Below are 21,567 nucleotides of genomic sequence, written 5' to 3' on the forward strand. Positions count from 1 at the left end.
TAGGCACCTCCCCTAGTCCTCCAGTCTTGGAGGGCCCCTCCCCCTTGGGTTCTCTTCTTCCTCACCCCCTCCCTCCTATTCCCCTAGGACCCTCACAGCTGCAGGGGGCACTGGAAGGCAGGAGACAAGACTCTGACACTCAACAGGCTTTCTAGGGCCAACTGGGCTAGGGTAATGCCTGCAGCACTTCCCCAGCTCTCCCAGTCTCATAGGGTCCCTGTCTGCCTCTCTTCCTCTCCCCCATCCCCCACTCTCCTAGGTCCCAAGCAGCTGGAGGGGGCCCTGGAGTGTGCTTTCACAGACCAGGTCTGTGAGCCTAGCAGGCTTTCCAGGGCTAGTGGGCAGGGGAAATACCTTCCTCCCTTGAGCCTCCAATCCCAGAAGCCCCCTCCCTGCCCACCTTTCCTCTTCTCCCCTGCTTTCCTTCTACACCCCCTAGGAGCAGTGGGACCTAGAGGGGCCCCTGGAGGACCGAAGACCAGGCCTGGGGGCACCACAGGCCTCCCAGTGCCACGTGGGTAGGGAGATTTCCTGCAGTGTCTCCCCTGATTCTCTGGTCTTGCAAGGTCCCCCCCACCAGTGTCTGCCTCTCTTCCTCTTCCCGTCTCCTCCCTCCCTCCCATACCTGTATGACCTACTCAGCTGGAGAGGGCCCCAGAGACCGAGGGACCAGACTCGGGAGGTTGGGGAAAGGCCCTCCGTGCCTCCCCTGGTCCTCTGATCCTGGAACATCCCACCACCAGGCTGCCTCTCTTCCCCTTCCCCTGCCACGCTCCCACGCCCCAGGGACCAATGCCCCCGGGGCCAACGTGTCTGGTAGGGGACCCTGGAGAGTTGGAGACCAGGCCCTGGAGCCCAGCAGGTTTCCCAGGCCAGTGGGCAGTGTAAATGTCTCCCACTCCTCCTCCCATCCTCTGATCCCAGAGGTTCCCTTCCTCCTCTCTTCTTCTACCCCCCCCCCCCCCCCCGCCCGCTTCCCTCCTGTATTTCTAGGACCAATGGCCTGGAGGAGCCTTAGAAGGTGGAGGACCCACAAGGAAGAAATACCCAGCAGCACCTCCCCTATTCTTCTGACCTGGAGAGATCCCTTCCTACCCCCACTGTCTGCCTCTCTCCCTCCCCTCCCCACCATGCCCCCAGGACCCATGTGCTGAAGGGGGCCTGGAGAGTGAAGGACCAGGCCCAGGAGCCCAGTCAGCCTCCCTGACCAAGAGGGCAGGTGAAACGCCCTCTCGCCTCCCCATCCCCCGAGCTCAAAGCCCCCACCCCCACCAGTCCGCCTCTCCACCTCCTCCCTCCCTCCCACACCCCCAGGACCCAGGCAGCCCGGAGGGGGCCTTGGAGGGTGGAGGACCTGGGGGGCCCAGCAGGCTCCCAGGCCCAGGAGCTCAGCAGGCCTCCTGGCCTCCTGGGCGGGAGAAGCCCAGTTGCGGGTTCCCGATCTCCCCAACCCCCAACAGTCCCTCCAGGCAGGAACCTCCCCCCTCACCCAGCCACCCCCCAGGGGCACTAGTCCCATCCAACTTCCCCTTCCCCACCCCCCTGACTTCCCCCAGGTCCTACCTAGTTGCTCGGGGTTCCTCCGCTCTTCTTGGGCCGCAGGTCCCCCACCGGCCTCGGCAACCCATCTGTTTTTGGGGAGATGCGATGTCTGCGTCTTCCCACGTGGCCATCTTGACTCTGCTCCTCTCCCTAGATCTTTAAAAGACATAATTTATGAATTTGGAGAAATGGAGCCCCCTTCCTATTCTCATTAGGGTGGCTCCTTTGATGATGGTTACTGTCTTAACCACTAATGTGACCTTCCTTCTTATCTCTTGTTAAAGGGAAGAAAAGCAAAGAAAGAAAATGAAAACACAAGAATGGTCAATTATCAAGTAAGTAAAAAAAATACGTGCTGAGCAGCAAAATGACAAAGATTTTCGTACACCTTATTCTATTTAATCTCCATGGTAAAGACCACAGAGTAGTTGTTATTCTTCCTACTTTATTGAACAAAAAGCTGTGTCTCATAGGAGTTAAACAACTTGCTCAAAGTTACACATTTAACAGAACCAATATTGCATATATTTTCTGTTGTCCAGGACTGTGTTCCTTCTGTTGTACCACAGCTGCTCCTAGGTCAAAAGAGGAAGTACTTCCTGCGGGTTGGAATGTTCTAGGGGCAGGTTTATGAGGAGGAGGTATTTGAACTGGCTCTTGACTGAATTATAGGCTTTGGCCAGACAGTGGAAGAAAGCAAGGCTATTCCTGGACTGGGAGGATTAGCATGACTAAAACCACAGGTTGGGAAAGTGGAAGGTGTATTTGGAAGACTATGTGTAGTCTGTCTTGGCTGGAGAGGAGGGTTTTTGCATAGGATGAAATGGCACCTAGCCAAAGAGAGGAGAACAATGAAGACGGCTTCTGCTATTGTTGTGATCCAAGAGTTTCAGGCACCTCTGTTAAATGAGGATAAACAGGGCTGACCTTCCCTCACAGGCAGTCTGGGATTCTGAATCATCAGTGACTGGGAAGTGGCAGGCTGCATTATTTGAGGCATGATATTATATCCACCAGCTATTTTGTGCAGTTGAATTTTTGTTCCATTGAAATGATTCTCTCAGTGTGAGCTCAATAGCAACGGGCATGATGGTGGTTTTTCTATGTTGCCAGAAACTAGGTCTGAATTTCTTCCAGCGCCTCCTGCTCTAAAGCACCTCTTATGATTAATTAACCTTTTGTGGAGTAACTAGGACATCTGTGTGGGATGAGATGTACTTTGGTCAGACTTCAGTTTTCAGTTGTTCAGCAAGAGGGTAATTAATTATAAGAGCTGAATCTGAACAGAAGATTGTTGGAGGAAATCCAAATGAAGCAAAACATCTAATTATCAATGAACAGGATGGTTTTTTTTATTGTTGTTGTTGTAGGAGTGAATAAAATCCTTAATGTGATATAAATAAAAGGTAGTAACAACTTAAGATGCCTGCTTGGAGTGTACACATAATCCAAAAAAAAAATGTGAGATATTTGTATTTTTGGAGATAAAGTACAAGGAACTAACCATAACTAGACAAATAGGAAACAGAGCCAAGTTAGTGTCTGAAATAAATATGTATTCCTCTTTGATATAATTGTTGTGTTGACTTTAACAAGGGTATATCTAGAATCATCTGGCTATTATTACCCCTGACATAGCAGTAAACACCTCTTGTCTAGGGAAGCAGGTTGGATTAAGATGCAAAATAAGACATAAAATGCAGGAAGCTAAAAACAATTCAAAATCAATTTCTTTAACATAAATGGCTACTGTGACAGAGATGGTTTTCTAATGCTTAACCTTCTGAGGTGAATTTCCTTCAGCATTTAGCTTGTGTCTACTTGATGCAATCTCTTAACCGTCCCCCCACCAAGACTGACAAAGCCAGAGATTCTAGATTCTAGCTTGACTTACTTATGAGGAGGAGGTACCTTAATAGACAATGTGAGAAATTCCCACTCTCAAACAAAATGATTCTCAAGGTTAGTTGTTGTCCACATTTGCTGATAACTTTCATACGAGTGCTGCATGATTCAGTTTCAATGAGGGAATGTGATTCTGTTGCTGGAAGGGGGATCCCTTCCAGGGCCTTGAGAGTGGACTCTTATCTGACCCTTGGAGATGAATTGTCCAAGGAGACACACATACCAGAAAAGCAAAAGACTTTATTGGAAAGGGAGAGCAGAGCATAGCAGGGTAAGCGAAGACAGGAGAACTGTTCTGCCACGTGGCTCACAGTCTCAGGGTTTATGGTGGTGGGGTTGCCCTTCCGGGTTGTCTCTGGCCAATCATCTAGCCTGTGCCTACGTATGGCCCGATTCAAGGCCCTTCCTGGTGGTGCATGCATCTCTCAGTCAAGATGGATTCCAGAGTAAGGGTTTTTGGGAGGTTGGCAGGACATATTATGGGCTGGGGTCTCCTCCCGCCTCTTGGCCCCTCCTGATTTCTTTTGGCTGGCAGTAGCTTGTGAGTTCCCCATTCCTTATCAGGACCTCCTGTTGTGAGATAACTCATGCAAGCAGTTATTATCGTGCCTGGCCAGGGCAGGCAGTTTTGGTCAATGGTTCCCTAACAGCTCCAGTTCGTGTTTATAAATAGCACCAGGCTTCCAATGGCATGAAGATGCTGTGTCCTTTCTGACTTATTTCTTCTGCTGCTATCAAATAGTTTCTATTCCTGTTTTCTTTCTCTCTACTTCTGCTGCCTTGAGTTAGTACTTGCTGCCTCTCAGTTTCTACAACTTTCTATAGTATATTGTTGTTGGGAGACAGTTCTTCGTGGGTCTCTTGCATTTCTACACACCTTGCAAGCAGAGGCATTGATAACTTTTGTCCTAGGCTATCTTTTCATGAATGTTTGTATAGCGAGCAGACTTGGAAGATAGTGATAGTGTCTCCCTCTGGAACAGAGGGAAGCTTTATTTGCATTCAGTCTAATAATGTCTCTTTTAGGGGCAAAGGTAAGAAGGTTTGCTAGTAACCCATTATAAAAGATTTAGGTTTCCTAAGTTTGAGTTTCCTCAGTTACAATGCAATCTACTGCAACACATGGCTTCTCTGTGTCACCCCTTTGGGACCTAAAGGGGCGAGGGAAAAGGGGAACCAAAGCAAATATGAAGCTTATGCTGCTTGCTGTGCTGTGAATAATAAGTGCCTTGTCTCTGACTCAGGTGTCCCGTGTCTTCTGCCAGCATCCATGGAAGAGTGGCAGGCTAAATTGTTAGGTGCAGGGAAGGTCAGATTTCTTCATAGTTCTTGACATGTATGTCTTACATCCAAACTCCCCAAGAGAATCTGACTGGGTTAGTTAATCACCATCCAGTATAGAGGACTCCTGTAGTGCTGATCTCTTTTTTTTCCTTCTAATTTTACTGGGATATAATTGACATACAGCATTGTATAAGTTTAAGATGCACAGCACAATGAGTTGACTTACATACATCATGAAGTGATGATCACAATAGGTTTAGTGAATATCCATCATCTCATATAGGTACAAAATTAAAGAAATAAAAAACACTTTTTTGTGTGATGCAAACTTTCAGAATTTACAGTCTTAACAACTTTCATATATAACATACAGCAGAGTTAATTCTATTTATCAGTTGTATATTCTATCCCTAGTACTTCTTTACCTTATAACTGAAAGTTTCTGTCTTTTGACTGCCTTCATCACCCAGGTTCCCCTCCTAGCACTGAGCTGTCATGCAAGACCATCTTACAGGCCAGCCAATAGACTGATACCTTCAGATCAGGTACTTGTGCTCGGACCGGCCATCTGTGACCAACTCTTCAAGGTCACTTTGTTCAAACATTGGGAGCAGTGAATGAGGGACAGGAACTCATTGAAAGGGGCTGTGAGCTTGGCAAACCCTTTGAAGTTCTCAGAAGCAGACATTGTAACTTGTACCTTTCATAGACTGTCTAGGGATATATTACTTAGAAATAGTAAATTCACCTTAACTCTCCTGCAGACTCTGAGATTTTTGTGAACAAAGGTGAGTGTATGTCTTCTTCTGCAACTTACCAGTTCTCTGCCTAAAGGGGAAGCATTTGGTAAATTTGTATTCCTAGTACTGTATATTGGAGATGAATGCTCAGGTTCATTGTAGAGGTTCTTTTTTAGCATTTGTTCCATCATTGGAAGAGCAGCTCTGAATTTGGCTGGGGTTACCTCTGCTGCCAGGTTCAGACATGGACTCTGATTGGTTTAAATCAATCAGTCTTTTATCTACTGTGATTGATGCGGGGGAGGGCCAGTGACTTTAGGGCATTGCTCAGGTAGCTCCCTCTCTTTTTCTGGATGTGAACCTCAACTTTATCTTCCATGTTGTCACTGTTTTAGTGAGGGTTCTTCAGAGAAACATAACTAATAAGAGATATATACAGTTGACCCTTGAACAACACAGGTTTGAAGTGCACAGGCCACTTACATGTGGGTTTTTTTCCTTTTTTTCTTTTTATTGAAGTATAGTTGATTTGCAATGTTATATTATTAATCTCAGGTGGACAACATAATGATTTGATATTTTATAGATTATACTCCATTTAAAGTAATAAAATATTGGCTATACTTTGTATGCTGTACATTACATCCATGTATCTTATTTATTTTATTCCTAGTAGTTTGCAGATTACTTTCAATAAATATCAATATGACACTACTACACGATCCATGGTTGGTTGAATCCATGTATGTAGAACCACAGAGATGGAGGGCCAACTATAAAGTTACACATGAATTTTTGACTGAGGTTTGGTGCCCCTGACCCTGCATTGTTCAAGGGTCAACTGAACACAACTCCATATGTGGAGATTACATATCAATATATTATGTGTGTGTGTGTATGTGTATATGTATAAAATTTCCACATGTACCACACACATACACACATCTCTATACATCTATCTACAGATATCTATATATTTACCTATATCTATCATCTATCTATCTATCTATCTATCTATCTATCATCTATCTATCCATCTATCTATCTTCTATCTATCATCTATCTATCTATCTATCTATCTATCTATCTATCTATCTATCTATCATCTATCTGAGGTTTTTGTTAAGAGGAATTGGCTCATGAGATTTTAGAGGCTAAGAAGTCCCACAGTCTGCGTCTGCAAGCTGGAGATTCAGGAGAGCCAACAGTTTAATTCAGTCTGAATCTGAAGACCTGAGACCCAAGGGACCTCATGGTGTAAATCCCAATCTGAGGACAGGAGAAGAAATGAAATGTTCCAGCTTACACAGCGAGGTAGGAAAAAAAGAGGCACATTTCTCCTTCCACCTTTTGTTCTATTCAGTCCCTCAACAGATAGGATGATGCCCACCCACACTGGCAAGAGCAATCTACTTTACGGAGCCCACTTATTTAAATGCTAATCTCATCCAGAGCATCCTCACAGCACACGCAGGAATAGTGTTTAATCTGGGCACCCCATGGCCAGTTTAGTTGACACATAAAATCAACTATCACAATCACCAGGAGGGAGGTTAGCTTGAAAATAAAGCCAATACTTGGAGGAAGGAAGAGCCAAAAGAATAGCAAACATTGGAGCCAGAGCCCTAATCAAATTATCCCCAAAGACTATGTAATTTCTGGGCTTTTCAGTTATGTGAGCCAATCAATTAACTTCACTGTTAATATCAGTTTGAGTTGGGTTTTCTATTACTTACCAACAAAAAGATCCTAAGTGATTCATTTACTAGTTTTTATAACATCTAAGATCACTCAAGGTTAATGCTGGAAATTACACAGGTAATACAGACATCTCTCTAAAGTTGGGACAGGGCACTTTAGTCCTGGAGACATCAGATGCAACAGTCTCATGGGTATAATTCACTGCTCTTTTCAGTGCCAGGCACGGTATTGCCCATAAGCTGTTGTGGAATGAATCCATGGATACTGCCTATTGCTGCTCATAAGTTATCTGTTATTTCCTGAGTCTGATCACACCTCCTTGATCACTGTTACTGGGCTTTTGCTGCAGAATTTGGAGGATGAGTTTAGTTACTAAAGAGTTAAATCAAAAGACAAAAAAAATCGCTGTTTTCACAAATAGCGGCGACCCGTGTCATCTTGGGCTCCACATTCTTTAGGGGTGGGTTTCCACACTGGTGATTCAGCAGGCCAGGCCATACTACTTAATCAGAAGTTATAATTTTGGTTGGAACTGTTCAGTGGTCCATTATAGTCTATAGTTTACATCTTGTGGTAAATGGACAGACGAACTCGTTTTGCTGGCGTACAATGTTATTTTCTTCAGAAAATAATTGGACTTAGAGCTGTGTTTTAGATCTCAGCACTGCCCTTCTGTATGTTAAAGAATATCATATTTTCTAACTGAAAACTGCCAGATAAAAAATTCAAGACAGAGATGGACCTACCCCACGCACAGGTATCACTACCATCTGTTATAAGTGGAAGTACCAACAAGAATCACACCCGAGGTGAGAGAAAAATACAGCCTAGCTAACTATGGCTGAACTGTGTTAAAATGATGAAGAATTCTGATGGACCGCAGGTTAATACTCGCAGCTTGCCAGGCCACACGCTTGCTGATGTCAGGATTTTCTAGTAGATGTGGAAAACAGTTGAAATCAGAATATCTGGGTCAGCATAAGTGAATGTATACTAGCTGACCAAAATCTAACATGAACAGCCCTCCTCAATGTGTTCTCTTCCTCTCTTTCAAATGCTTCGTAATACTTGAAGAATGGAAGAACTTCTTGGAATGTGGTCTGCGGACAGCAAATCCAAGTTGCAAAAAGTAGGGAGCAGGGTTATTATGCAATGGTGGACTGTCTGGCAATAAGGCACAAGGCTTCTCCCCAAAGGTGCATCATTTATACCACTAAACACACCCACACGCCTTCAGATGTCTTTCTGGAATCTCAAATATGGTTTGAAGAGAAACCCAGACTAAGTAATTGTCTTATAGGTAGACCTAAATCCAAGGCCATGCATCATTGTGGAGAGCAAAGAGCTTGTTGGAGTTTTAAGCAGAAAAGGGCTCTTTGTACTGGTCAGACTTGAATTCAAAGAAACTCTTTTGCTAACTAAATTCTCCATGGTGTTTGCTAATTTGAATTGCATTTCAGTCTTCATTATTTCATTAACATAGCTTTAGGTACACTTGTTTTCTTAAAGTTCAGGCTATCTCCATTCATTCCCTTTAGTATTTAGAAGTCCAAAATACTATCATATCATCACTACTTTCCTTCTACGGTCAAGAAACATCTTGACAGGTTTAGATTGCCAGCTAACTTCTTTTCTGATCAGAAAAAAAAAAAAAATCCTGTTAACCATTTCCCCATGGTATCTTCCCAGCAGTAAAATTCTCAGCAAGGCTACTTAACAATTTCTTAGGTGCTAGTTTTTCCCCCATAATGAGTCTGCCAACAGATGCCCGTGTAGAAATCTCCTTTGATTACAGAGGATCATCTCTATCCAAGCTTTGTAATCTGCATCAGGAAAGCACTTTCAATATTTTCTGTGTTCCTGGATTGTCTGTTTCTACAAGTCCTCTTCACCATGCTTCTACCTTCATGTGTGTGCATTTCTGTACAGGAGTATATCCTCTTCTTATTATTACAGCACTTTATTATACTTACTTTGCTCTATTATTCTCTTCTCTAGTGTTTTTATTTCTTTTTAAGCATGGATTTATTTCACCCAGCTGGTTCCAAGAATAGGAACCATATCTTCTAATTCTTCTTATGCCTCTAAATACCACTTAGCACGCTGAAAATGGCTAATAAATATGCTTCCACAGTAACATGTTTCCTAGTCTTAGTTTCATTTGCATTGGTTTGCTTTCCCTTAAAGACATCCCTCGAATTTATTTTTTATAATTAATATTTAAATGGTTTAAAAGCCATTGGCAGTCCTCTTATAAGCTAACTCACCTGGTTGCAAATATATTGAAACTGGATTTAACTGGAAAGGAATCTTAGGTGTACGGACTGTGACTGGATATATTTTTATGTTTATCTTACCATCTTGTTTGTGTTTTTTTGTTGTTACCACTCTAACTGGTTTATTAAATGTGCTTAACTCAGTAGGGTTTAACCAAGAAACAACATTTATTTTTCTTTCTTGACTGCCCTTAATTATACTTGGTCAGTTTTCTCTTCTCTGCCTCCTTGGTGACAGCTTGGACAGATCTCATAGCTTTTCAGTCAATTTTTAAGTGTTAATAAATAGGTTTACTTTTGAGTATTAAATAGCATCTTGAACCTCCCATCTAATTGAGGTGCCTTCCCCTCTGTGTCCTCCCGTCCCCCTCTACTGCCCACCCAATGCTCAGAGAAGACAGGCACCTTCAGTGCTATAGCCGGGCTGTGAGGCATGTCCTGGCTTCCTTCTGGTTCTCTAATCCGCTCTTTCACTCTAAGTCTCCACTCAGAAGGCTGCTGCTTCCACACTCCTCAGAGTTGGGCTGGCAAGTAGGGAGGAGAGCTAGATGGTGACAGTTTCTAACTTGGCTGGTACTGGTATAAATGGTGCCAGCGTTCTCTCTGTGGCACATACCCCAGTGCTGGGATTCTCTCAGCAGTGTGTTTCATGGGATTTTTGTCCTGCACAGGGAATGTATTCTCTGGCTGACCTCTTGTGATGCCCTCTCAGTTTCTTCGCTCTGGCTGTATACCCTGCTGAGCTTTTGTTGGGGTCCCGGTGCCCTGCTAGCAGAGCCCTTTCAAGATGGGGCCAGCCTGGCTCCCCTCTGTGGCATTCACATGGTCCAGAGTGCCTTTATCCTGCCAGGGCTGGTAGAAGTGCAGTGTGCTCACTCTGGTGTCTTCTCAGTTTGTTTATTCTCCAGGAGTAGCTGCTATTTTGGAAGACAGGCCAGATTCTCTTGAAAACTTTCTAGCCCCATTCTGTATGATCATCAATCATGGACTAGGTATTTCTGTATGCAAGTGGTTGTGCTGAAGCCCTTTCCAGTTGGCCGGGTGTTTTGGGGGGAGGGGAGGCAGAGCACCCCTATTTCCTTCTCCATGGAAAAGGGGCTGCGGAGTCCACCCCCATGAATTTCTCTGAAGATTTTTTTTTTTATTTTTCGTGCCAGGCTGTGGGTGATGGGCTAAAGTTCTGAGGACAGGTTTTAGCCACTTTTAAGCTAGTCCAGTAGAGAAGGTCTTTGGATTATGGGTTGTGTAGCTCCTTGTTCTCAGCTCTGGTTCATCAGGTGAAATTCCAATTAACACCATGTTGTGATACAAAAACAGTTTGTGACACTAAAGGTTTTATGTTTCTCTAATGAAAATAAAGTATGAGTGCTCATTCTTTCAGTGTTTATTCCAGATTCTTCTATAGGGTTCTTATAGGGAAGCAAGGCACTTTGAAAACGTAGATGTTTGCTTTCTAAGTTTAGTATCACACTATTATTACCAAATTCAATGCAATTAAAGAAACATGAATTAGATAAAAATTAGAGTGTAAATTTATTGAATGATATTTGTGTTTGGTATTCTTTGACTCTTTTTTTAGTTGAACAGTTATTTTCACTGAAATATTATTTGGTTGAGAAAAAACTGCTATAGAGTAAAACATATTGTCTGTGATTTTTGGCTTTAGAGAGGTCTAGTTCCTGACATGGTTTTGAGATGTCTTAATGCTGAGTATTGGATTCGTAGCAATGGTTTTCAAGTCAGGTAAACTGCTTAGCCTCATGACCTTGGACAAGACATTTTTATGGGACTAAGTTGTACTATTTTATTTTTTTATTTTTATTTTTAAAAACATGTTTTTATTTCTTTTTTCTTTTTCTTTTTGGCCGCTTAGCATGGCTTGCAGGATCTCATAGTTCCCCAACTAGGGATTGAACCTGGGCCAAGGCAGTGAAAGCCTGGAATCCTAACCAATAGGCCACCAAGGAACTCCCAAATTGTACTATTTTAAAACTGAGAACATTTTACTGGGTGATTTTTACAGTCCTTCAGACCTCTAATAGTTTGCAACATTTGGATAATATATATTTGTGTTGATATAAATTGAAAAAGACCAGCTTAAAGAATGATAACTGCTTTTTAAAAAATATCTGATTCAACATTTGCGTTATCAATAGTGTTGTTAGAATTTCATCATTCACCATATAATTCATATAGTCTTTAATTGTGTTACTTAGTTTTGCTATACTTTCAATAATGGAAAGTTTAATGATCAGTGACTTTAATTAAACAATCTAGTACTAGCATTTTCCCTTTGCTGGTTGTAAAACAAGTTACTGTTTCCTTTAGAATATATATTATAAATAAATAATTCATTTACTTATTTATTTGTAGACTTCCAAATACTGCTAAATGTATTTCATTTTCTCATCTGGACAATGGGTAAAATAACACAGCCAAGGGGGAAAAAAAAAGGCTCAGCATGTCTCCAGTGAAAGTGCTCCTTAGACTTTCCTGCCAGATGATGTGATACCAAGTCACAAGACAGGAGACCCCTATGACTCTCCTTTCCCTCAACTTGACATCCAATCAGCGAGAAAATCCTTGGCTCTACTCCAAAGAGGGTCACAAATTTGTCCATTTCCCTCCACCTATGCTGTTACCACGAATTCTATTAATTCTTGCCCAGATTAAGCAGCCACAGTGGTCTTTAAATACAATACGTAAACCAGGTCACTTCCATCCTCTCCTTGAAACCTTCCAGGGGCATTTGTTTGCAGTTAGAATAAACTCCAAGTTCCTTATCATGGTATATTAATTAAGGTGATACTAGCTGTGGTGAAAAATAAAACTTAAAATATCGGTGGCTTAACACATGAAATTTTACCCCTGGCTCATGTAACAGTTCAACACAGGTGATCCTGGTTTTGAGTAGTTTTCCTCCACTGATGATTCAGGGACTCAGGTTTTTCATCTTGTGGTCCTGTCATTTGCTAGCTGCCTCAGAACCTTCTGCGTCCAGCTGGCCAATGAGGGAGAGAGGGTAGAGAAGGCACACCCACTTCTTAGCTTCCTGTGGCACTAACATGGCTGAGTCACACGGCTGGCATTCCATTGGTCATATGACCCCACTAGAAGTTATGGGGGCTGGGTGATGTAGTGTCTGGCAGGGAGACACTTCCCAGGCTCCACTCCTCACTCTGGAAAGGGTGAATGGATCTGCAGGGGATACTAGCCATCCTGCCATACCCAGTCTTGAAAGCCCCCCACAAATTGTCCCACCCACTTCTTAGCCTCCTCTCATACACTTTCCCCTGGCTGTGTTCCAGCCACACGGACTTTCTCCTCTTCTCATCTTGAGCTTATCCTTGCCTTAGGACTTCTGTGTTCTCTTCCTTCTGCCTGGAAAGATTTATCCGCAGACCTTTTCCTGGGTAGTTCTCTAACTCTCAAGTCTCCATTCAAATATTAATACCATCCCCTCAGGAGTCCCTGCCTGACTACCAACATAGTCCTCTACTACGTCACCAGGTTTAGTTGTCTTCCCAGCATGAATCAACTATCTGGAATTATCTAGGCTTGCTTCTTTAGTTATTGCCCACTTTTCTCCCAGCTCTCACTCCTGCCCCACTCCCCACCCTTACTGTGTGTGATGTAAACTCCGTGCCTGACTGCCTTGTTCACTGCTGTACGTATTTCCAGCACACGGAACTTGACTGGCACATATAAGTCACTCAATACATAGTTATCGAATGAATGGATAGAATCTTTTAGTCCTGAGGGTTCAAAATCCATAAAGGAGAGTGGATATGGGAAGGCTGGCACCACTCCACATTTTCAATCACTAGGATTCAGTTCAGCTAATCAATCATTCAACTGATACAATCACCCATCTCTGTTGCATTAAATCCTCATTGTCCTATCCTGGAAGATTCTGCTGGGGTATGTTAATCCAATAAACATATCTAGAGCCTGTTAGAAATCCATTTTTTTGCAAAATTTTAAAGACTGTACTTGTGTCTGGACATAATTTTTCAAGTAGTCCTTTTCTAACTAAATGTGAATATGCATTACAGGTGGTACAGTTTGCTTGCGAGTGATTCTCATTGCTAAGAGTAAGACCACTGGGGAATACAAATGAACCAACACAAAACAGTTCTAAGGGCTGCTCCGCCAGCCACTTTCAAAGCTGCTAATGGAACCCGAGACCTTTGCGTTTCATGTGTACTCAGAATTTTAGAACTACTATTTAATTCATTTTCCCTTCTATTTCCAGAGTGGAAATTCAAAGCCCTTTTGAATTATCTTGATGAAATTACTCACAGAAATGTAGAGTTTTATGAGGATGTATTTTACTCTACTGAGAGGCAACATAAGGGGGTGGAAAATATTTATTTCAAAGCCCCAAACCCTGAGTTTGAATACTTTGGGTCTGCCATTTGCCAACTGTGTGACCTGTGCAGGTTATTAATTTTTTTCTGTGCCTGAATTTGTCAATAGAAAAAAATAATATCTGTCTCACTGGGCTTTTGTAAGAACTAAATATGACTGGTTAGTCTAAAGCTGGCACTTAGTACATGCTCAAAAAACGTTAGTTTTTCTTCCTTTGTGGTATATAAGTATTTCTTTATTCAACTTAGCTCAAAGTTCTTTAGAAAACAAAGCCTGGCGGGGAAATTATTCAAAAAAATATGGAACAATTTCACACAGAATTTTTCACACACACCCAGGGTCAGATTAGAAATATTGGAGTCACCTCTTTTTCTCTTGATCACATATTTAATACATTATAAGTGATGTTGATTCTACTCCTGAATTATCCCTGGAGGCCATCCACTCCTCCCTGGACACTTCATCTCTGACTTTCTCACTAATTCCCAACTGGCCTTTTCAGCTCCTTTCTCTTTCAAATCTATCTTCTACACTGTGTCAGCATCATTTTTTCTAAAGTTCAGATATAATCATACTACTTTCCTTCTTAAGTCTCTGTGGTGGTTAATTTTATGTGCCAACAGGGCTGTGGGTTACCTGGGTAACCCCCAGTCATAGTGTGTCTGTGAGGGTGTTTCTGGAAGAGATTGGCATTTGAATTGGTAGACTGAGTAAAGCAGAGTGCCCCCTGCCCGCCCCCCCCCCCCAATGCCCCCAACGTGGGTGAGCATCATCCAATCCATTGAGGGCTTGAACAAAAAGGTGGAGGTAGGGAAAAAGTTCCCTGTCTCTATCTGACTGCTGACTGGGACATTGGCCTTCTCTTGCCCTGGAACTGGAACTTACACTCAGTCAGCTCCACTTCTCAGGCCTTTGAACATGCACTGGATTTATAGCACTGACCTTCCTGGAACTCCAGCTTACAGATGGCAGACTGTGGGACTTCTCAGCTTCTGTAATTTTGTGAGTCAATTCCCCATAATAAATCTCTTTATATATCACATTGGTTCTATTTCTCTGGAGAACCCTGACCAGTACAGCTTCCAAGCCTCCAGTTGCCCATAGGTTAAAATTTGTCCATACAAATACTTAGCATGGTAGATCTCTAAACAACCTTACTAGCTAATGTTTCTTCCTTTTTACCCCCAGACACTCAACATTCTTGGTATAGTGACCTTTTTATCATTGCCCAAACACTTGGTCTTCTGTAAGACTTTCTACCTTGAAAAGTAGTTTTCTCTATATAGAATATCCTACCTTCTCTTCCCTACCTGGTGAATGTCTACTCATCCTTCAGGACACATTGCATCTTCAGGTCTATTGACCATGTAGCATTGGTGAGAGTCCAGTGTTTCATCTACTGCTGGAGTATAGGCTTGTCTAGTGGATCTTAAGGATTGGGGTGGGGGTAGGTGGTCAAGCCCAGGGATGACACACAAACATTTCATAAAATTCAAAACATTATTATATTAACTTAATTATATTACTTAATAAGGTAATTCGTATGTTTAAAACCTGAAGATAGAATTCAAACAAAAGCATATAATATTAAAAAGTACTATGGGAAACCACATCTTGCAGTAAGAAGTCTACAAATTCAGTCAAGGAAAAATAACAAACCAACTTCAAAAGCAACTTACTCAACAATAAAATTTGATCACAGGTTCAACATTAAAATCAGATACTGCTGTGTGTGCTAATGGTAAAGTATATGAGATTTTAGCTTGCAATGAAAACCTCTAGTGAAAGGGAATAAAAGAATAATGTTTAAGTTGGTGATATTACATTTCCTGATAATAAAAATATAGCATCTTTTATAAATGAGGTCTGCACACTTTAAATAAATTAGTTAGTAGTTAACCTACATGCAGAGAATGTTGCTCCTCACTGCTTTAGTCAGTCCACCAGGAATCAGTCACCACACATTTTCAGAGTGTTCTCTGTGCTCTGGACACTGTGCTGGGTGCTGTGGGGGTTATAAAGAAGCATAAAAAGGTGGTGCCTGTCCTTAAGGGGCTTTCAATCTATTCTTCTGCTCAGCTTTGCTTCATCTCTGACTTTGTCTCCTAAACCTGTACTCAAGACTTTGATTAATGAGCACTGTCTGTATTCATACCATTCTCCTGCATTGCAACATCAGCTCATCAAGTCCCTGGCTCCAGTTAGGACCATCCTGGTTTGTATCTGTTTCTCTTCCAATAGGGCCATTTTAAACTGGTTAATGTAACCCCCATGTTGCCCCCGGGATCTCCCCACTGCTTATAAGAATTAGTGCCCCTCATTTACATTTTTTAAAAATTTTATTTATTTATTCATTATTTTTTGGGGGTACACCAAGTTCAATCATCTGTTTTTATACACATATCCCCGTATTCCCTCCCTCCCTCGACTCCCCCCCCATCCTCCCTCGAGTCCCCCCCACCCTCTCCATCCCAGTCCTCTAAGGCATCTTCCATCCTTGAGTTGAACTCCCTTTGTTATACAACAACTTCCTCATTTACATTTAATTATGTTTACTTCTGTCCCTCTGACTCTTTCTTTATCCACTGTCATTTCTAGATCCTAATCCTAGCATTAGTTCTTTACATTTAGAAAGCTTTTTGTTTTCTTCTTTTTTTTTTCTAGGAGACTCTTAAAGTCCAAAATGACCTAGGGGAAGTGTTATGTCACAACTTAAGCTCTTAAACTTGAGTTTTCACTAATGTCTTATCAGGAGAGAGGAAGAGTGAAACTAAAGGTAAGAGGATGGAATGATTTGAAGAAACTGGAGTGGGGTGAGGAGTCGAAGGAAGGAAAGAAGCTCGCAGGAGAGGTGGGAGAGAGGGCTAATGATATGCCTTCTAGTCCACAGTTTCCTCTAACGACTGGTTCTGAGTAATTAAAATGGCTTCTCTACTCAGGGTCTAGTTTCATGAACTCTGCTGCTAGACATTTTTTTCTGGTGAATATTTATTACCCTAACTGTAATCCTTCATTTAACATAATATAAAAATTGTAAAAAAAAGAGAGTAATTAGTAATAAATCATCATCTCATCCATTAGCCGCAAATAATGCCACTTTGTCAAAGTCATAATCATCAAGCAGTCAGCTCGGGGTGATTATGTGTGCTACCCAACTGGAAGCAGTCCAGAAACAAACCACAGCTCCCGTTTATTACCCTAATTATGCCTTAATATGATGCTGTCTTTTTCTCCCATAAACTTGATAACAATAAAAGAGTAACAATGAAAACTGACAGGATAAATGAGAAAGAAAGGTAGCCTGAGAAACTTCCCAGTCCTGCTGCCCACCAGCCCCTCTAATTTCTGATGCCGAAAAGGCTGTAAGATTGAGGAGGGAGCTGAACAGAATAGGGGAACTCTTGGGGGTGTTGGATACATGACTATATGGGATAACCTTTCGTCTGTTAGTCCATTAATCTAATTAGAATACAGGCAGTCCTCACTTTATACAATACCATGTTAACTGAAATGTGTGCATATCGGAACTGTGTCATTGTTTTACATGGTTCAGTGAAAACAGAGATTGCTACCATGGAATTCACAGAAGAGAGGACATGGATCGGATATGCACACAACTGAGTTAGCATACAAAGCAAGAACTGCCTGTAGTTTACTGTAAACAAATCTTTGTTAACTTGAGATTTATCTGAGAGTGGTGGAGCTGATGGAAAAATGAATGCAAAAGATTGAAATGAGGCTTTCTATGATGTCCTAATCTATTACCTGGGATGAAAGATACACATCATCTGGGTTAGGTGAATCTGTTGCTGGAGGATGAGACTTCTATGTTGGAGAAGGTGAGAGAGGGGTAAGGTGGCTTAAAGACCTAGTCTAAAGATCAGAGTTAGATGGAGAAAACAGGCTAAAGAATGCCGGATATGGCGATTGATAATGGTTATGGGAGGCTCAGCTCAGGAAAACCAGGACATTCCCCAGAACTAGGAGAAGACCAGTCAAGGAACTATGTGTAGAAAGGCTGGGGAATTTTCTTTGAATTAGTTGCTTAGGTGACTGTTATGTTAGGATTTTCTGACCTTTTGTGGAAACTCCCTAGAGGATTTGCCCAGCTAAAATGAACACCTCAACTGCTCCAACTGGCCACAAACAGCTTTTTGGTTTAAATTAGTCTGAATAGGTTTCTATTACTTGCAGTTAAACAATCCTAATATATGATATGAATCGAAAGGATTTAGGATAGATAGAATGAGGACTAATGAGATCTCGATTGGGAGGAAAAGCAGGTTAGATAAATAAAAAAATCATGGGGACCCCTCACCCCCATTCCAAGGGCTGAGTCTGGAGCAGTGGCTTGTGGCCAGAAAGTTTACAAAAACCTTTAGTGATTGGAAATAGTTTTTAGTGCTCCATGTTTATACCCTGCTGGATGATGTGAGAATTACTTGTGCTGGTCAACTATAGACAGTTGATGCCCTACAACTTAAAAATTGTACCAAACAAGATCTACCATTTTCTGATCCTTATTCTTAAGCCTCCCCTCCAGCCAGTCGCTACTCACATCCTGTGTACCAATCACCTTTCAACTGAATCTCTTTCAGTTCCTTTAGTGGACCATGTGGTTCATCGCCCCTGGGCCCCTACAGAATCTTGCCTGGAAAGTCCTGCTTCTTCTCACCTTCTCTACCTGCTGATCTCCAAGGTGTCCTTCTAGGCACCTCTTTTTAAATAAGCCTTCCCTAACCCCTATAAGCAGAGTAAATCTCTTCATCCTTTACCCCCCATACTGTCTTACCTACTTATTTTTATGTCTTCCTAACAGACTCATAGTTCCTTTAGGGCAGAGAGTAGGCCTTAATCATCTTTATTTCCTCAATGTGAACACAGTTCGTGAACCATATTATATGCTCAATAAATATTTACTGACCCAGCTTAATGACTGCCCTCAGGCTAGAATACAGATGGAGGAGATTGTGTATGAATGGTGTAAGTGTGCTGATGTAGGCTTGCTGAGGAAGGTATACCTCTAGTGAACAGGGGATGAAAAACAGTGGTAATTGAAGAGGCATGGTTACTTTGAAGACAGTTTCTACTCTCTCCCTGATTTTTACCTGTTCCAGATTATGGAAATAGAAAGTCACTCAAGTAAAAGTCAGAAGAACCTAGGCTGTAGGAACCTTCTCTTTGGGGGATGCTCTGGAGAGGACCCACCTAATCACACAGACCCATAGGCCAGGGTTTGAAGGAAATTGGATTTTGCTGATGCCCGTCATGCTGCAATGTCCAAATCTGAATCTCTCCTCAACTTCTGAGTGTCATTACTACATTATCAGCTGCCTAATGGACATTGTCGACTTCGATGTTTCTGGAACTTCCAACTTAATGAGTGTAAAACTAACTCATCAAAAAACCTCCCACCCGAGCTCCTTCTCCAGCCTTGTTAAGGTGTCATCATTTTCTCACTCACCAGCCTCAAATGTTGTAATTTTCTCCCTGTAGCAACTGATAAACCCAAATCTCTTCTACTCTTCCCTCACCATGTATCCATTCTTCCTTTCCAATTTCACTGTCACCACCCTCCTTCAGCCCTGAACTATTACAATAATCCTAAAGTCTCTCGGCATTAAAGCATTTCACTCTCTGATTTATCCTATATGTTTCCACAACTGAATTAGTCTTTCCTTCTCATCATGCTAGTCTCCTGATAAAATCATTCAGAAGCACCTAGCGCAGGGCCATACGAAAAGGTTGTAAGTTAATTAAAATTACAAACTTTATTGCAATTGGGAATTCTGACCATAAAATTGAACAATGAATTGCTGTAATATCTTCATTATTATAAACAGAAAATTTATTTTATAGATTGCTAGATGCTTTGCATTGTTCAGTATTTTTTCTGTATTATTTTACTAGATCTGGTAGAAGCCATATAAACAGAAAAGTGGTAATCATTCATGTTCAGTGGAGCAAGTGAAATACTAAAAGTTCAATTTGTTCATTTATCTGTTCTACGCATTTATTAAGTATTTACTACGTGCATGGTAATAGGTTCTTGGGTATGTGAGGGAGAGAAGAATTGAGTGAGGGGAGATAAAAGAGAATGTGATCCTATTATGAAATGAATGTTTGTGTGCTCTGAAATTCACATGTTGAATCCTAACCCCCCAGTGTGATGGTATTACAAGGTGGGGATTTTGGCAGGTAATTAGGTCATGAATGTGGAGCCTTCATGAATGGGATTAGTACCTTATAATGTGAGATGCACAAGAGCTTTCAGTCTGCTCTCTGTCATGTGAGCACCCAGCAAGACGATGGCCACCTACATGCCAAGCAGTGGCCTTCACCAGACGTTGGACATGTACACATACACACACACACACACTCACGTGTGTGTGTGTGTACACAAAGATCTGTGTATAAAATCTTCTCATATCTCATTGGTTCTGTGTCTTTGGTAGAATCTTGACTGATATATTCCACCCTTGTAATGACTAGCTCTCAGAAGAAATGTTTGGAGGATACTAAGGAATTTATATTTTCAAAATACTGGGAGGAGGGAAGATATAGGAACTGTCTCTAGTTTTGGACTGCCCAGCATGATTTTGTTTTCTCCCTTTTGCTAGTAATAGAATTACTCTGTCTTATAGGGAATCTCATCCCTGTACTTTGAATAGGGCTGACGTACTTTCACTCCAGGGGTTGGCACTTGACCCAGCCTAGCCAATCAGAATAATGCATCTCATTGGGAACAGTGATTGGTGCAGGGACAGGCATATGACTTGAGCTGGACCAGTAACATTCCCCTTGTGACTTTTGCTTAAACTCTCCAGAACCTTGTGGTTTATTATGAAATTTGCCAGCTGACAGAGCAATGTAAGGTTAGAGCTATGGACGAGATCATCTCTTCTTTTTGTTATAGAGCCTGATGAGAATAATATCAACAAAGAGGAAAAGAGGCTGATTCCTGAGGTCAGCTTTTCAACCCCTGGATGGAGTTGTGTGCCCTAAATTTCTCAGTTACATGTTCCAGGAAAATCACTCCCACCTCTTTTTCAGTTTGTCATGTTTGAGCTGGTTTGACCTGTATTTTCTGACACTAGCAACTGAGTTTCGAATAACAAAGAAATTGTATAGGAACCCAGTAAAGAGGTGGAAAATGTTACAATTATAGAGGGGGCTGAAACAAAGCAAAAATTATAGTGTCTGGAGACATAAGGAAGACATTACAGCATGAAACACAGGGGACTGATATAATTCCTCAGTAGGGTGATGTTTTTGCCACTGGTTGAGGTGGTCATATTATAAGATAGCAGCTAAAAGCAGCTTTTCAGAGCTTCAATTGCGATTTAAAGAATATATGTAGGAAAATGAAAATAATTAAAAAATTTAAAACTGTAATAACTTTTACATATAAATAATTTAATTAAATAGTGTGAATTCTTCTTAGGCCTGCACCATATGACAAATCACCTAGTTAATTTAAAAATTATTTTATTGAGGATATTAATAAATACAACATCAATTCTTGATTGGCCATTCTCATTTTGGATACTAGGCAGTCCCAATAGCCATTTCTTTAACACAGACTTGGTTGGCAAAAAGTTATGCTTCTTTTTGGCTAGTTAAAGAAGCAGCTGTGAACCAGTATGGCAGACAGGTAGCTTAATTAGCATTTACTGAATGACACTGTCATACGTACTACTTTAGAGGTAGGCAAAAGGCAACGGAGAGCAAAGAGCAGGGATATCTAG

General features: G+C 41.8%; 1 long non-coding RNA gene across 1 annotated transcript in view; it reads left to right on the top strand.

The window, feature by feature from the left end:
* The window catches only part of LOC130858413 (uncharacterized), a 171,015-nt gene that overhangs the window by 113,309 nt on the left and 36,139 nt on the right, over positions 1-21,567 (top strand). The window contains exon 3 of the long non-coding RNA XR_009055051.1: positions 1,827-1,877. This is a non-coding gene — a long non-coding RNA (uncharacterized LOC130858413). The remainder of the gene's footprint in view (positions 1-1,826; positions 1,878-21,567) is intronic.

This window comes from Hippopotamus amphibius, chromosome 8 (genome assembly GCF_030028045.1).
Source record: "Hippopotamus amphibius kiboko isolate mHipAmp2 chromosome 8, mHipAmp2.hap2, whole genome shotgun sequence".
NCBI classification, from domain to species: Eukaryota; Metazoa; Chordata; class Mammalia; order Artiodactyla; family Hippopotamidae; genus Hippopotamus; species Hippopotamus amphibius.